The following is a 17,718-nucleotide window of genomic DNA, read 5'->3' as shown; positions in this document are numbered from 1 at the left end:
ATGAAGCCAGCATTTATCTTAATATAAGTAAATCCAGAGTCAGCCCTTCACATAGGCAAGTAATATTTGAAGCTCCAACCTACTGGACTCGTTAAAGTTCCCATCGTCATTCCTTTTTATTAGACAACAAAAGTAGGTGTGATCTTCACCCAGCGTACATAAACAGGTCAATAAAACATACTTTGATTCTACAGCCAAAGAGATTGTTTTTGACAGAAAAAGATAGAGTCAATTCCTTTTTCAAAATGTGGGAAATCAACTAAATTGTACTGAACTTGTAAGTCTTCTTCCTTCCTCTACTCCAAGTGAATCTACATAACTCTTTTCTCAAGGACAAAGAGAAATCATGCAAAGAGAGAGAGCAGTGCAAAGAAAGGTTAAATTTCATAGCAGATATTTTCCAACTTGAGTGTTGGAGAAGAGTAAAAATCTTTTTATGTTGTAATTTTGCACATATATTTTCTGTAGCAATCTGGGAACAATAGTAGCTTTAGTCATAAAAATGCAATTAAATGTGACTGATATTGAACTCCAAGCAATAGCAGATCAAGGGATTATGAATTCTTTACAGTAACTATAAGATCATGATAAAATAATGTAATCATTCTGACATTGTCTAGCCTGAGACACATTGTTGAAACTAAAAGAGAAAGAGTACATGACTTGGAGGCAGGATGATAAATGAAGGGTGGAATCTAGACAAGAGTAGGACAGAGCTTTCTCATAACACATCCAAACAAAAGTCTCATCATTTCATGGTAATGAAAAATTAAAAGTTAATACAAATTTGTACTATCAAAATTACAAGTGTTTGTACCCTTTTAACTGGGCTACTAATTATAGGAATTGACATATATACATGGTTATCCACTGTGGTATTCCTGAAACAACAAAAGATTGGAAACACACCACATTTCCATCAAAGGGCACTCATTTTCTGTATGCATACAGTAGAATACTAGTAGCTATAAGAAATAGTAAGGAATCTCTCTATGCACTGTCTTAGTCAACTTGGGCTGCTATAACAAAATGCACAGACTGGATGGCTTAAACAATAGACATTTATTTCTCACAGTTTTGGAAGCTGGGAAGTCCAAGATCAAGGTGCCAGTAGATTCGGTTCTTGGTGACAGCCCTTTTCCTGGCCTGTAGACAGCCATCTTTTAGCTGTATCTTCACAAGGTGGAGAGAGAGAGTGACCTCTGGTCTTTCCGCTTCTTACTAGGACACTATCCATTATGGAAGCTCCACCCTCATAACCTCATCTAAACCTAATTACCCCCAAAGGCTCCACCTCCAAATATCATCACATTGGGAGTTAGAGCTTCAACATATGAAACAGGGGGCACAACATCCAGTCCCTAGCAGGACTAGATAAGGAAAGCTTTCCAAGATCTATTAAGTGAAAAAAAGCAATGTGCAAAACCACTTTATAGACTGCTATGTGTTTAAAAGGTTGAGCAAAATTAGAATATACATTTTAGAAACTCAGAAAGCTTACATTGGAAATTAATAAAAGTATCTATCTATGGAGAAAGAGTGGGAACTGGGCAGATGAAGAATTGGAGTACTTAGTACTTTTTAATATCTAAATAATATAACTATTAAGTAACTATTTTATTTAAAAACAAAAGGGAAAGCCAGTATTGAAATTGGGCATTGCCTATAAATTGCAGTTGAATTTGTGACAAAATTCAACACCCATTAATGATACAACTCTCAATAAGCTAGAGCTAAAAGGAAAATTCCTTCACCAGATAAAGACAGTCTAAAAAAATCTTATAGTTAATATAAACTTAATGGTGAAAAACTCAATTCTCCCCCACCCCAAGATCAGGAACAAACCAAGGGTGCCCAATCTTGCTCCTTCTAATAAATACTGTACTAAAAGTCTTAGGGAAATAAGGCAAGAAAAAGAAATTTAAAGAATACAAATATAAAAGGAAGAGGCAAAATTGTCTTTATTCACAAATGAAATAACTGAGTATGTAGAAATTTATAAGGAGTCAACAAAGAAAACTATGAGAATAAGTGAATTTAGTAAGGCTATAGGATATAAGTCCTATGAAACAAAATCAGAATATATAAAATCAATTGTATGAATATATGCTATCAAAAAAATGGAAATTCAAAATTATAAAATATCATTTATAATAGTAGCATAACCATAAAATAGCTAGGATAAGGTTAGCAAAATATATAAAAGACCTGTACCTGAAAATTATAAAACACTGCTGAGAGAAATGAAAGAAACATGAAGGAAATGGATCGGCATACCATATTTATTGACAGGAAGACTTACTACTGTTAAAATGTCAAATCTGCCCAAATTGGTCTATAGATTCAATGCAATCTCAACCAAAATACCAGCCAGCTTTTTGTAAAAATCAACAAACTAATTCTGACAACATAAAGGAACTAAACTAGTGGAGCCAAAACATTTTTTTAAAGGACCAAGAAAGTTAAAAGATTTATTCTACCTGACTTCTATACTTACTATAAAACTCCAGTAATACAGACAGTGTGGTATTGATGTAAGATTAGACATATAGACCAATGAAACAGAATAAAGAATCTAGAAATAAATCCACATTTTATGGTCAATTGATTTTTTTGCAAGGATTCCAAGGCAATTCAATGCAGAAAGTGTAATCCTTTCAAAATACAGTACTGGAACAATGGAATAGCCATATTAAAAAAACAGTAAATAAGGGAGTCTTGACTCTTACCTTGCACCACATATAAAATTAACTGGCAATGCTTCATAGGCCTATTATAAGAGCTAAAACTATGTAACTCTTAGGAGAAAAGAGGAGAAACATTTGCTCTATTGGGCTAGGCAAAGACTTCTTAGATTGTACACAAAACGGAGAACCATAAGATAAAAGATTGATAAATCAGACTTTATTGAAATTTTAAACTTCTGCTCTTTGAAAAACGTTGCTAAAAATAAATAAAAAGGCAAGCCATGATAGGAAAAATTCAAAGGACTTATATCCAGAATACATAAAGACCCCTTACAACTCAGTAATAAGAAAACAAATAACTGAAGTAAAAGTGGACACAATATTTGCACAAATATTTCACAGAAGAAAATAATCACCAATATGTACACAAAACAATGCTCAACATCTTTATTCATCAGCGATAGCCTGGAGGTAGGACTGGGATATTGATTACGAAGGGCAAGAGAGAATTTGGGGGAGAACAGATGTGTTTTATGACTTCAATTAGAATGGTGGTTACATGGATGTGTAAGCATTTGTCAAAACCAACTGTATACTTCAAATAGGTATATTTGATTTTTTGTGAATTGTATTGCAAAATTTGGTTTTTAAAAAAACATTACAAAATAAGGAACCTATAATGTGAAGAGGGCGAGGAAGGGTAACCAAGGAGATAAGAGAAAACCCAGGAGAATGTGTGTATTGGACACCTCTTGAACATCACCTAAAATACTCTTGGCCACGCCTCTTACTACAGCCACTGCAGCAGTGACCAGCTCTGCAGTCTTTGACCAGCTTTTCAAGCTGCAACCTGAAAGCTCCTCACTTCAGCCTGTGCTCTGGTCCTATAATTTCTTGCTTACTCTGACACACTAAACCAGATTGGGACTAACAATTTCTCTACCCAAAAGTGTAAGGAAGTTAATGTTCATGGAGATATCTTGACCATTAAGGTATGAAAGACAATGAACAAATGTAGTCAGTTTCAAAATGTATTACCTAAGCTCCCATAGAGGTGGCCAACCTGATAATATATCTTTGTGTTAGCTTTTCCTCATTTTTGTTTTATTCCTCTGGTTCCTCACTCCTTCCCTGGGATCATTTCACAATAAACTGCCTTCATACCAGCTCTGCTTCCAGGGAAACACAGGCATGATAGGAAGTCAAGTAATAATAAAACAACGATAATAGCTAAAAGGTATTATGTGCTTACTATGTGCTAGATACTACTTTAAGATTTCTACGTATATTAACTTATTTAAATCTAACAACAACCCCATTTTCTATAGGAGAGAACAGAAGCAGGAAAAAGGTAAGGAGTGGACAGGAAAGTGGTCAACACTGACAAATGCTACTAAAAATTATCAAATTCAATGGATTTTACAATTAGACTATTATTGATGAACTTTATGAAAACAACTTCAGTGGAGTAATGAGAACAGAATTCAGATTTGAGGAGACATTTCTTTAACCTTAACTGAAGATCAATCCTCAGTTGTGCAGCAATATGAACATCATAACCTTTGGAGAAATAGTAAGAAATAAGCTTAACAAAGCCTTCATATCCACTCAGATTCTAAGCTTTTCTAAATGTTTTCCACACAGTGAATTTGATATCGAGAACTTGAGTTCTCGATATCAAATTGCCATACAGGAATTTTTTTCTGGGACTTCCAAATGTATGGGTCCTGTAGCTGAATAAAGTGGAACAATAATAAAATGTGTTGTTGATACAAGAGAAACAGTAGGATTGAATACAATAGTAGTTAGAAGAAAGCCAAATATCAAGGCCAACTTTGATGACCTTAACCTATTTTTCATGATAGAACATTTGTATCCCAGAGTGAATTCACCAAAATAATATATTTCAAATTTTAGTGTTCTTTGTAGCAATGCTGGATTGTATACTATTGTTTCTCCACAAATGCTCGATGAAAAATAAAAGTATGAACACGAATTCCAACAAAGGACTATAGGTTACATTGTTGGTCATAAGTAAACTTCAAGACTTTAAACTTTCGGTAAATGAGTGTGTCACATTTATAAGGAATTTTCAAAGTTATAATTATTAATCATGTTTTTCTGCTGTATAATTCAATAAGCTGGTTATAAGCTACACAGTTCAAAACGCAACAAGTTCTAAACACTCAGCCTCAAAATCTTGGCCCCTTGCTTTGACTCTAATCAGTGCAAAGTTCAGCTTTGAAAGTCAGCCAGTTGTTCAAATACAACCTCAATAAATAACTCAGCGGCTGATATTTGCAGTAGACTCATCACAGTTGGTATCTATCCACCATCTCTGTTGGCACAGCATTCCAGCTGATATTCTCATCGCAACAAATGCTGTCATTTATCAGGTGTTCATCACACCAAAATGAAACTAAACTTGAAAAAGTCGAAAGCAAAACTTCATAGGACGTCTGTACACACTAGAAATAAGAAGATGCTTTGCAGGAATAAATATGTGCTGGCAACACATCTCTTCTCCGATTTCAAGGACAAAATTGAAACCATACTTCCATGGGGTACAAACATTGATTGCTATATGTTCTTATAAACAGAGAGCTACAAACAGTACTGCAGCATTCTCTTGATCCTCCTTTTCTTTTATGTGACGTCCAAAAATGCATCAGTTAAAGGAGGCTTCTGAATTCAATTCAGAACACAGACAGGGATTCATATGTCAAGAATAGAGGCAGAGCATACTCTAGGTAAGAGTAAAAACAAACAAAACACAGTTGTGTTCAATTTGAAAGATTTAAAACTATTATTCACTAATGGGTATGAAATAAGTAAGCACAGATTATAGATTATCTCAAAGTTTCATTTAAACTGGGAGTTTCATCCTTTCATTTCTTTTCCTCCTTCCACTAATGGTCAGGCCTGGTCATTCAGTCCTACGCAGCCAAAGTACTTCTTAATCCCTCTCCACTTAATTCCCTTCAGATGCTTTATCATCACGTACAAGGCACTGCATTGTTTAGCTCCTACCACCCTTTGAAGCCTCAACTCTCAGCACTCTCCTTTCTTTAATGAGCCCCGGCCACACTGAATCTCAGTTCCAAATGCTCCCGTAGTCTGTCTTCTTAGGATATTAGCATGTTACTCCCTCTGCCTGAATAACCATTTCCATTAGAGTTCACCTGGTTAATTTGCATGAATGCATTGTTCAGATAGTAATTTCTATATCACTCACTCCATGAAGACGACCCCCCCATCAAGATTGTCTCAAGAATCCTATCATGTTCTTTCATTACGTTCTTTGCTTCTTTATAGTACTTACGTTTAGAGTCAAATCATTAATTTTGAAATTATTTATTTATTGTTTGAGTGTAGGTTTCTTATAGCCTGATATCTGTCTTGTTGGTCATTGGGTCCTAAGTACCAAAAGTAGCGCTCTGAATACTTAAGTGCATGAAAAATTATTTGAGAGGGAAGGAAAGTAGCTAGAGAAGGAGGGAGAGAGGGATAAAGAGTGGCGGAGAAAGAAAATAAGAAAAGGGGAAGGGAGAAAAGAGAGAAATGGAAAGAGTGGGAAAAGGAAGGAAGGAAGAAAAGGAGGAAGAACAAAATGGAAGGAAAATTGAGTGCCTGTTAGCCATGTCCTGCTGTGTGAAACCAGAGGGCAATTATCAAATGTTATATATAAGGATTCAATCACCAAGTAGAAAATCATGTTTAAAACTGATCTCAAGCAAGTGTCAAAGGTCCAGGGAAGAAAATCAGAGAAGTTGAACTCACATAGCAGCTACTGGGAGCATACAGTGTGATGGTAAGTTTTATGTGCCGACTTGACTGGCCATGGCGTGCCTAAGTTATTTCCAGGTGTGTCTATGAGGGTGTTTCTGGATGTCATTAGCGTTTGAATTGGTAGACTCAGTAAAATATACTGCCCTCCCCAGTGTGGATGGGGAACATCCAATCCACTGAGGACCTGAATAGAACGAAAAGCAGAGGAAGGAAGAATGCACATTTTTTGCTTCCTGCCTATCTGCTTGAGTTGAGACACCTCATCTTCTCTGGCCCTCAGACTGGGATGTAAACCACTGGCTCCTCTGATCCTGAGGCCTTTTTTTTTTTTTTTTCTTTTTTGCGGTATGCGGGCCTCTCACTGTTGCGGCCTCTCCCGTTGCGGAGCACAGGCTCTGGACGCGCAGGCTCAGCGGCCATGGCTCATGGGCCCAGCCGCTTCGCAGCATGTGGGATCTTCCCGGACCAGGGCACGAACCCGCGTCCCCTGCATCGGCAGGCGGACTCTCAACCACTGCGCCACCAGGGAAGCCCTCTGAGGCCTTTTGACATGGACTGAATTATACCACTGGCTTTCCTGAATCTTCAGCTTACAGACAGAAGATTGTGGGACTTCTCAGCCTCCATAATCAAATGAACCAATTCCTTATAATGAATGAATGAATGAATACACATACACATATGTGTCTTACGGTTCTATTCCTCTGGAGAACCATGACTAATACATAAAGGCAGAATCCGGGGAAGGAGAAAACAAGGAAGGGCCAGTGCCTGCAAAGAATTTACACACTGTCTCAGGTGTTTTGTTTTTTTTTTGCTGTACGCGGGCCTCTCATGTTGTGGCCTCTCCCGCCGCGGAGCACAGGCTCCCGACGCGCAGGCTCAGCGGCCATGGCTCACGGGCCCAGCCGCTCCGCGGCATGTGGGATCTTCCCAGACCGGGGCACGAACCCGTGTCCCCTGCATCGGCAGGCGGACCCTCAACCACTGCGCCACCAGGGAAGCCCTGTCTCAGGTTTTAATGTTATGATGCTTGGTCCATAAAGAGGCCTGCATAAAGTAACTTTAGGCCATTTTTTTCCATCTGGATTTTGATTCTGGCCAGCCTCGACAATTTGGTCAACATGTACTTTACCTGGTTGTTTGTCAAATGTTAGACATGTGAATTTTAACTTCCAGTAAAGAAGACAAGTTTTTAAATTAAATGCTATAGATCCAGAAGTATGGTCAATGAGATTGGAAATGAGCAGGACCCTGTGGGGCTCTGGGGTACAACTTTATGAAAACAAAGAAGGATTCTGAGAATAATTGCACTCTGTAGTTTCTGTTCTCTCAAGATGGCTGCTATCAATTCTTTCCTTCTCTATCTGTACATGCCACTCCCCTATGGAGAGGTGAAGTTTATTTCTCCTTCATTTGATTCTGGGCTGACCATGTACTGATGTGACAAACAGAATGCCATACAAGTGATAATCTGGGACTTCTGACCTTAGGCTTTAAGACTGGCAGCTTCTGTTTCCTTCCTCTTGGAATTCTTGCTCTTGGGAAACCCTCCCACTACCACCATGGGCCCAACGGACTTGCTATGAGAAGCCAAAGGCAGAAGGAAAAGCCATATTGCAGAGAATGGAGTCACTCAAGTTGCCAGTCCCCACTGAGTTTCCAGCCAGCCTCCATAACTAGCCATGTGAGTGAGCATCTTGTATGTTCTAGCTCAGTTGAACTCCAAGATAACTGCAGCATCAGGAGACATCACGTAGAACAGAAGAACAACCCAACTGAGCCCAGTCAATCCACAGAATGATTAAAGATAATAACATGGTTGTTGTTTTAAGAAACTAAGTTTGGGTATCATTGGTTCCACAGCAGTAGATAAACAAAAGCATACAACCATGAAATGTATTTTACTCTAGACTTAACCACCACAGAAATATATGCTACAAACTTTGCATATTGTATAGAGAAGTTCTGACTTGCATTTTTATTTTTTTTTTTATTTTATTTTATTTTATTTATTTATTTTTTTAAACATCTTTATTGGGGTATAATTGCTTTACAATTGTGTGTTAGTTTCTGCTTTATAACAAAGTGAATCAGTTATACATATACATATGTTCCCATATGTCTTCCCTCTTGCGTCTCCCTCCCTCCCACTCTCCCTATCCCACCCCTCCAGGCTGTCACAAAGCACCGAGCTAATATCCCTGTGCCTTGCGGCTGCTTCCCTCTAGCTATCTACCTTACTACGTTTGTTAGTGTGTATATGTCCATGACTCTCTCTCGCCCTGTCAAAGCTCACCCTTCCCCCTCCCCATATCCTCAAGTCCGTTCTCCAGTAGGTCTGCGTCTTTATTCCTGTCTTACCCCTAGGTTCTTCATGACATTTTTTTTTTTCCCCTTAAATTCCATATATATGCGTTAGCATACGGTATTTGTCTTTTTCTTTCTGACTTACTTCACTCTGTATGACAGACTCTAGGTCTATCCATCTCATTACAAATAGCTCAATTTCATTTCTTTTTAAGGCTGAGTAATATTCCATTGTATATATGTGCCACATCTTCTTTATCCATTCATCCGATGATGGGCGCTTAGGTTGTTTCCATCTCCGGGCAATTGTAAATAGAGCTGCAATGAACATTTTGGTACATGACTCTTTTTGAATTTTGGTTTTCTCAGGGTATATGCCCAGTAGTGGGATTGCTGGGTCATATGGTAATTCTATTTGTAGTTTTTTAAGGAACCTCCATACTGTTCTCCATAGTGGCTGAACCAATTCACATTCCCACCAGCAGTGCAAGAGTGTTCCCTTTTCTCCACACCCTCTCCAGCATTTATTGTTTCTAGATTTTTTGATGATGGCCATTCTGACTGGTGTGAGATGATATCTCATTGTAGTTTTGATTTGCATTTCTCTAATGATTAATGATGTTGAGCATTCTTTCATGTGTTTGTTGGCATTCTGTATATCTTCTTTGGAGAAATGTCTATTTAGGTCTTCTGCCCATTTTTGGATTGGGTTGTTTGTTTTTTTGTTATTGAGCTGCATGAGCTGCTTGTAAATTTTGGAGATTAATCCTTTGTCAGTTGCTTCATTTACAAATATTTTCTCCCATTCTGAGGGTTGTCTTTTGGTCTTGATTATGGTTTCCTTTGCTGTGCAAAAGCTTTGAAGTTTCATTAGGTCCCATTTGTTTATTTTTGTTTTTATTTCCATTACTCTAGGAGGTGGGTCAGAAAGGATCTTGCTGTGATTTATGTCATAGAGTGTTCTGCCTATGTTTTCCTCTAAGAGTTTGATAGTTTCTGGCCTTACATTTAGCTCTTTAATCCATTTTGAGCTTATTTTTGTGTATGGTGTTAGGGAGTGATCTAATCTCATACTTTTACATGTACCTGTCCAGTTTTCCCAGCACCATTTATTGAAGAGGCTGTCCTTTCTCCACTGTACATTCCTGCCACCTTTATCAAAGATAAGGTGTCCATATGTGCGTGGGTTTATCGCTGGGCTTTCTATCCTGTTCCATTGATCTATATTTCTGTTTTTGTGCCAGTACCATACTGTCTTGATTACTGTAGCTTTGTAGTATAGTCTGAAGTCAGGGAGCCTGATTCCTCCAGCTCCTTTTTTCGTTCTCAAGATTGCTTTGGCTATTCGGGGTCTTTTGTGTTTCCATACAAATTGTGAAAGTTTTTGTTCTAGTTCTGTGAAAAATGCCCGTGGTAGTTTGATAGCGATTGCATTGAATCTGTAGATTGCTTTGGGTAGTAGAGTCATTTTCACAATGTTGATTCTTCCCATCCAAGAACATGGTATATCTCTCCATCTATTTGTATCATCTTTAATTTCTTTCATCAGTGTCTTATAATTTTCTGCATACAGGTCTTTCGTCTCCTTAGGTAGGTTTATTCCTAGATATTTTATTCTTTTTGTTGCAATGGTAAATGGGAGTGTTTTCTTGATTTCACTTTCAGATTTTTCATCATTAGTATATAGGAATGCCAGAGATTTCTGTGCATTAACTTTGTATCCTGCTACTTTACCAAATTCATTGATTAGCTCTAGTAGTTTTCTGGTAGCATCTTTAGGATTCTCTATGTATAGTATCATGTCATCTGCAAACAGTGACAGCTTTACTTCTTCTTTTCCGATTTGGATTCCTTTTATTTCCTTTTCTTCTCTGATTGCTGTGGCTAAAACTTCCAAAACTATGTTGAATAAGAGTGGTGAGAGTGGGCAACCTTGTCTTGTTCCTGATCTTAGTGGAAATGCTTTCAGTTTTTCACCATTGAGGATGATGTTTGCTGTGGGCTTGTCATATATGGCCTTTATTATGTTGAGGAAAGTTCCCTCTAGGCCTATTTTCTGCAGGGTTTTTAGCATAAATGGGTGTTGAATTTTGTCGAAAGCTTTCTCTGCATCTATTGAGATGATCATATGGTTTTTCTCCTTCAATTTGTTAATATGGTTTATCACATTGATAGATTTGCGTATATTGAAGAATCCTTGCATTCCTGGAATAAACCCCACTTGATCATGGTGTATGATCCTTTTAATGTGCTGTTGGATTCTGTTTGCTAGTATTTTGTTGAGGATTTTTGCATCTATGTTCATCAGTGATATTGGCCTGTAGTTTTCTTTCTTTGTGACATCCTTGTCTGGTTTTGGTATCAAGGTGATGGTGGCCTCGTAGAAGGAATTTGGGAGTGTTCCTCCCTCTGCTATATTTTGGAAGAGTTTGAGAAGGATAGGTGTTAGCTCTTCTCTAAACGTTTGATAGAATTCACCTGTGAAGCCATCTGGTCCTGGGCTTTTGTTTGTTGGAAGATTTTTAATGACAGTTTCAATTTCAGTGCTTGTGATTGGTCTGTTCATATTTTCTATTTCTTCCTGATTCAGTCTTGGCAGGTTGTGCATTTCTAAGAATTTGTCCATTTCTTCCAGATTGTCCATTTTATTGGCATAGAGTTGCTTGTAGTAATCTCTTATGATTTTTTTTATTTCTGCAGTGTCAGTTGTTACTTCTCCTTTTTCATTTCTAATTCTATTGATTTGAGTCTTCTCCCTTTTTTTCTTGATGAGTCTGGCTAGTGGTTTATCTATTTTGTTTATCTTCTCAAAGAACCAGCTTTTAGTTTTATTGATCTTTGCTATCGTTTCCTTCCTTTCTTTTTCATTTATTTCTGATCTGATTTTTATGATTTCTTTCCTTCTGCTAGCTTTGGGGTTTTTCTGTTCTTCTTTCTCTAATTGCTTGAGGTGCAAGGTTAGGTTGTTTATTCGAGATGTTTCCTGCTTCTTAAGGTGGGCTTGTATTGCTATAAACTTCCCCCTTAGAACTGCTTTTGCTGCATCCCATAGGTTTTGGGTCGTTGTGTCTCCATTGTCATTTGTTTCTAGGTATTTTTTTATTTCCTCTTTGATTTCTTCAGTGATCACTTCATTATTAAGTAGTGTATTGTTTAGCTTCCATGTGTTTGTATTTTTTACAGATCTTTTCCTGTAATTGATATCTAGTCTCATGGCGTTGTGGTCAGAAAAGATACTTGATACAATTTCAATTTTCTTAAATTTACCAAGGCTTGATTTGTGACCCAAGATATGATCTATCCTGGAGAATGTTCCATGAGCACTTGAGAAAAATGTGTATTCTGTTGTTTTTGGATGGAGTGTCCTATAAATATCAATTAAGTCCATCTTGTTTAATGTATCATTTAAAGCTTGTGTTTCCTTATTTATTTTCATTTTGGATGATCTGTCCATGGGTGAATGTGGGGTGTTAAAGTCCCCTACTATGAATGTGTTACTGTCAATCTCCTGTTTTATGGCTGTTAGTATTTGCCTTATATATTGAGGTGCTCCTATGTTGGGTGCATAAATATTTACAATTGTTATATCTTCTTCTTGGATTGATCCCTTGATCATTATGTAGTGTCCTTCTTTGTCTCTTGTAATAGTCCTTATTTTAAAGTCTATTTTGTCTGATATGAGAATTGCTACTCCAGCTTTCTTTTGGTTTCCATTTGCATGGAATATCTTTTTCCATCCCCTTATTTTCAGTCTGTATGTGTCTCTGGGTCTGAAGTGGGTCTCTTGTAGACAGCATATATAAGGGTCTTGTTTTTGTATCCATTCAGCCAATCTGTGTCTTTTGGTGGGAGCATTTAGTCCATTTACATTTAAGGTAATTATCGATATGTATGTTCCTATTCCCATTTTCTATATTGTTTTGGGTTCGTTATTATAGGTCTTTTCCTTCTCTTGTGTTCCTTATCTAGAGAAGTTCCTTTAGCATTTGCTGTAAAGCTGGTTTGGTGGTGCTAAACTCTCTCAGCTTTTGCTTGTCTGTAAAGGTTTTAATTTCTCCATCAAATCTGAATGAGATCCTTGCTGGGTAGAGTAGCCTTGGTTGCAGGTTTTTCTCCTTCATCACTTTCAGTATGTCCTGCCACTCCCTTCTGGCTTGTAGGGTTTCTGCTGAGAGATCAGCTGTTAACCTTATGGGGATTCCCTTGTGTGTTATTTGCTGTTTTTCCCTTGCTGCTTTTAATATGCTTTCTTTGTATTTAATTTTTGACAGTTTGATTAATATGTGTCTTGGCGTATTTCTCCTTGTATTTATCCTGTATGGGACTCTCTGTGCTTCCTGGACTTGATTAACTATTTCCTTTCCCATATTAGGGAAGTTTTCAACTATAATCTCTTCAAATATTTTCTCAGTCCCTTTCTTTTTCTCTTCTTCTTCTGGAACCCCTATAATTCGAATGTTGGTGCGTTTAATGTTGTCCCAGAGGTCTCTGAGACTGTCCTCAGTTCTTTTCATTCTTTTTTCTTTATTCTGCTCTGCAGTAGTTATTTCCACTATTTTATCTTCCAGGTCACTTATCCGTTCTTCTGCCTCAGTTATTCTGTTATTGATCCCATCTAGAGTACTTTTAATTTCATTTATTGCGTTGTTCATCATTGCTTGTTTCATCTTTATTTCTTCTAGGTCCTTGTTAACTGCTTCTTGCATTTTGTCCATTCTACTTCCAAGATTTCGGATCATCCTTACTATCATTATTCTGAATTCTTTTTCAGGTAGACTGCCTATTTCCTCTTCATTTGTTAGGTCTGGTGCATTTTTATCTTGCTCCTTCATCTGCTGTGTGTTTTTCTGCCTTCTCATTTTGCTTATCTTACTGTGTTTGGGGTCTCCTTTTTGCAGGCTGCACGTTCGTAGTTCCCGTTGTTTTTGATGTCTGTCTCCAGTGGCTAAGGTTGTTTCAGTGGGTTGTGTAGGCTTCCTGGTGGAGGGGACTAGTGCCTGTGTTGTGGTGGATGAGGCTGGATCTTGTCTCTCTAGTGGGCAGGTTCACGTCTGGTGGTGTGTTTTGGGGTGTCTGTGGCCTTATTATGATTTTAGGCAGCCTCTCTGCTAATGGGTGGGGTTGTGTTCCTGTTTTGCTAGTTGTTTGGCATAGGTTGTCTAGCACTGTGGCTTGCTGGTCGTTGAGTGAAGCTGGGTGCTGGTGTTAAGATGGAGGTCACTGGGAGATTTCCACCGTTTAATATTATGTGGAGCTGGGAGGTCTCTTGTTGACCAGTGTCCTGAAGTTGGCTCTCCTACCTCAGAGGCAGAGCCCTGACTCCTGGCTGGAGCACCAAGAGCCTTTCATCCACACGGCTCAGAATAAAAGGGAGAAAAAGTAGAGAGAATTAGTAGAAGTATGAGGAAAGAAAGAAGGAAAGGAGGAAAGGAAGGAAGGAAGAAAGAAGCAAAGAAGGAAAGAAAGGAGGGAGGGAGGGAGGAAGGAAGGAAGGAAGGAGGGAAAGAAGGAAAAAAGACAGAAAGAAAGAAGATACAGTAAAAATAAAATAAAGTATAATATAGTTATTGAATTAAAAAATATTTAGAAAAAAAAAAAAAAAGAGGGACGGATAGAACCTTAGGACAAATGTTGGAAGCAAAGCTATACAGAGAAAATCTTATACAGAAGCATACACATACACCTTCACAAAAAGAGGTAAAGGGGGAAAAATCATAAATCTTGCTCTCAGAGACCACCTCCTCAATTTGGGGTGATTCGTTGTCTAAAGGAGGGAAGGACGGAAAGAAAGAAAGAAAGAAAGAAGGAACGACGGTAAAGTATAATAAAGTTATTACAATTAAAATTAATTATTGAGAAAAAAAAATTTTTTTTTTAAAAACCATGGACGGATAGAGCCCTAGGACAAATGGTGGAAGCAAGAGTATACAGACAAGATCTCACACATAAGCATACACGTACACATTCACAAAAAGAGGAAAAGGGAAAAAAAATCATAGATCTCGCTCCTAAATTCCACCTCTTCAGTTTGGGATCATTCCTTGTCTATTCAGGTATTCCACAGATGCAGGGTATATCAAGTTGATTGTGGAGCTTTAATCCGCTGCTTCTGAGGCTGCTGGGAAAGATTTCCCTTTCTCTTCTTTGTTCTCACAGCTCACAGGAGCTCAGCTTTGGATTTGGCCCTGCCTCTGCGTGTAGGTCGCTGGAGGGCGTCTGTTTTTTGCTCAGACAGGAAAGGGTTAAAGGGGCCGCTGATTCGGGGGCTCAGGCTCACTCAGGCCGGGGGTGAGGGGGGGGAAGGAGGGGCACTGCGTGCGGGGCGGGCCTGCGGCGTCAGAGGCAGCGTGACGTTGCGGCAGAGGCCGGCGTGACGTTGCAGCAGCCTGAGGCCCGCCGTGCGTTCTCCCGGGGAAGTTGTCCCTGGTTCCCGGGAACCTGGCAGTGGCGGGCTGCACAGGCTCCGCGGAAGAGGGGTGTGGAGAGTGACCTGTGCTCGCACACAGGCCCCTCGGTGGCGGCAGCAGCAGCCCTAGCGTCTCCCGCCCGTCTCTGGGGTCCGCGCTTTTAGCCGCGGCTCGCGCCCGTCTCTGGGGTTCGCGCTTTTAACCGCGGCTCGCGCCCGTCTCTGGGGTTCGCGCTTTTAGCCGCGGCTCGCGCCCGTCTCTGGAGTTCCTTTAAGCAGCGCTCTTAAACCCCTCTCCTCGCGCACCAGGAAACAAAGAGGGAAGAAAAAGTCTCTTGCCTCTTCGGCAGGTGCAGGATTTTCCCCGAACTCCCTCCCGGCTAGTCGTGGTGCACTAACCCCTTCAGGCTATGTTCAAGCCGCCAACCCCGGTCCTCTCCCTGCGCTCCGTCCAAAACCGAAACCCGAGCTTCAGCTCGCAGCCCCGCCCGCCCGGGCGGGTGAGCAGACAAGCCTCTCGGGCTGGTGAGTGCCGGTCGGCACCGATCCTCTGTGCGGGAATCTCCCCGCTTTGCCCTCCGCACCCGTCGCTGTGCACTACTCCTCGGTCCCGAAGCCCCCCCCTCCGCCTCCCGCAGTCTCCGCCCGCGGAGGGGCTTCCTAGTGTGTGGAAACTTTTCCTCCTTCACAGCTCCCTCCCACTGGCGCAGGTGCCGTCCTTATTCTTTTGTCTCTGTTTTTTCTTTTTTTCTTTTGCCCTACCCAGGTACGTGGGGAGTTTCTTGCCTTTTGGGAGGTCTGAGGTCTTCTGCCAGCCTTCAGTAGGTGTTCTGTAGGAGTTGTTCCACGTGTAGATGTATTTCTGGTGTATCCGTGGGGAGGAAGGCGATCTCCGCGTCTTACTCTTCCGCCATCTTCAAGGTCCCCCCCCTGACTTGCATTTTTAGTTCCCCTTATTGATTAATTCATAAATATCTTCAAACTCTTTAAGAGTAAATATTCTGTTTGGGTTCATTCTAGATTTTGCCTCGAATATTCTTCAAGTTCTGCATTTCCTCTTCTACCTGGGTCCATGCTTTACTCATACTAAAATGTCCACGTTGAGATATTTTATTAACTTTATAGTATTATTTATAGGGTTTTTTTAATGTTTTCGCAAGCAAAACTCAGAATTTGCTTTACATTCCAAGTTTTTTTCAACATAATGCAAAAAAAATCATTATTTCCTTTAATACATTTTCCAAGCTGATGTTTCCTGCAAAATCATTTTATTGAACATAATGTACTCAGTAGAAGACAAACAAAAAGCAACTACATTCCTTCTTAAAACTTCCTGTTAAACTCCTTTTTTTTTTTTTTTGCGGTACGCGGGCCTCTCACTGTTGTGGCCTCTCCCGTTGTGGAGCACAGGCTCCGGACGCACAGCCTCAGCGGCCATGGCTCACGGGCCCAGCCGCTCTGCGGCATGTGGGATCCTCCCGGACCGGGGCACGAACCCGTGTCCCCTGCATCGGCAGGCAGACTCTCAACCACTGCGCCACCAGGGAAGCCCCCTGTTAAACTCATTTTGACAAATAGTTCTTTCCCTGCCCTTAAGCGAAATCTTGAAGGATTTCTCATAGCTTTAATAATAACTTATAGAGGGAGATGAAAGAGGGAGGAGATATGGGGATATATGTATATATATAGCTGATTCACTTTGTTGTACAGCAGAAACTATCACACCACTGTAAAGCAATTATACTCCAATAAAAATGTTTAAAAAATAATAACATAATTGATGGATATTCTCCTTTTCAAAGTATTATAAAGTCCTGTTCTCTGTGATATTAGAACTCCAATCTAGCTGAAAGGTTCTCCTTTCCTGTAGCATGGGACAGCATTGGACTTAGGACACTGATGGAGGTAGAGGAAGAGGGGGTGGAAGACAGGATGACAGTTGTGTCTTGGCTTTATCTCCCACCCTACTCTCTTGGTTGGTGCATTTGAAATCTGGTGTTGATTTATACTAGATGCAGAGGTTCATGTCCTTCCTCTCATGACGGACAATTGTGGGTTCCTCCAGGATTTGCCTGCTGGGGAACTCTGACAGCATTTCCCTTGATACTGGAAATGTATCCTCTGGATGCCACTACTGATTTCTCCCTCAGCTCTTGGTTTATGGCAACCCATTTTTTTCTGTTAGGGTCCCTTCTCTCCTATAGGCCCTACAGGATGGGTTCCCTTTTAAGAAAAACTCAGGCCAGCTATGTTTGTGGGATCCACATCGGTTTGGGGAAACATCCACTTTTCCCCTCCCCTACTATAAATGCACTTCACTCTCACTATGGTCTCTTGTTGCTCTGCTGCCAGGCTGTTTGATCCAGCTCTTAGGTTTGATAGGCAAGAGTCAGATATCAGTCCTTATGCCCCACTCACCACCAAATGGGACGTATCTTGAAGCCTCCCTTGGTTAGTCTGAACTGAGGAGAATGCTCCCTATCACTTCTCCCCGACAGCAGGATAGAAGGCACACACAGCACACTA

This window comes from Delphinapterus leucas, chromosome 12 (assembly GCF_059928025.1).
Source record: "Delphinapterus leucas isolate spDelLeu-1000000601 "Yukka" chromosome 12, BTC_Dleu_Yukka2, whole genome shotgun sequence".
NCBI lineage: Eukaryota > Metazoa > Chordata > Mammalia > Artiodactyla > Monodontidae > Delphinapterus > Delphinapterus leucas.
The sequence above is the reverse complement of the archived record's forward strand: the minus strand, read 5'-3'. Positions refer to the sequence as shown.